Consider the following 961-nt stretch of genomic DNA (forward strand, 5'->3'; position numbering starts at 1 on the left):
ATTTAAATAATAAAATTAACTTAAATTTTTTTATAAACCAACATTTTTATAATTGGAAATTTTTTTAAACTAACACAATTCACCCCTTTGTGTTTGGAATCATTGAAGGCTTGTAGATCACAACCTGTATAGGGTGACATCTTCTCTTTTTTCAAGCCCAACTTCTTGAAGAGCTCAACATATATGATATCACATGAGCTCCTTTCGTCAATGAGAATTCTTGAGACGTCAAAGTTATCCATTGTTTGTATTATTACCAAAGAGAATATCTCATTGGGGATGTTTTCAATATTTCTTCAACATACATTCCTCCTTTGTTGTCTAGTGCCATAATTTTGATGATTTTTCTTTTCACGACCCCCTTCGACAATATCTTTAGGCATGGGAACCATGAAGTGATGGATGTGATGAAGTTACAACCCCTAGTGAAAAAAGCTATGAATGGTTATTTTCTTTTGCGAACTTCATCTTCATCGCTGAAGTGATCCTTGTTTTTTTCGACCTTCTATAAGAATTTGAATGTCTTATTTGGTGGTGATTTATCTAGACGGGGGATTGTGTTTTACACGATGACTCGTTCCACCTTCTAGATCCCCTGTGAGAGCTTTTGTGCTTTTCACGATCTAGTTTCCTCACGTCTTCTTTTGGGCATCATCTTAACTTCCCCTTCTTAATCAACTATTTGATGGTATCTTTCAGATGGGCGCATTCTTTAGTGTTGTTTCCATGGATTTTATGGAAGCGGAAGAACTTTGACCTGCATGTCCTTGCAGATTCTTTTACGTGGTAAGGGTTCCTCGTCCTGACCTCTTTAATTTTTGTGTTTGCACAGTCTTGCAAAATCTTTTTTCTTGAGGTATTGAGTGGGATGTATGGTGAGAACCTGTCTTGCGGCCCTTTGATGTGCATTTATATCCTTGTTATATCAACTTCTTTTATCTCAAATCTGGCCATTTTGTAG

This window comes from Lathyrus oleraceus, chromosome 7 (assembly GCF_024323335.1).
Source record: "Lathyrus oleraceus cultivar Zhongwan6 chromosome 7, CAAS_Psat_ZW6_1.0, whole genome shotgun sequence".
In the NCBI taxonomy this organism is placed as follows: Eukaryota; Viridiplantae; Streptophyta; class Magnoliopsida; order Fabales; family Fabaceae; genus Lathyrus; species Lathyrus oleraceus.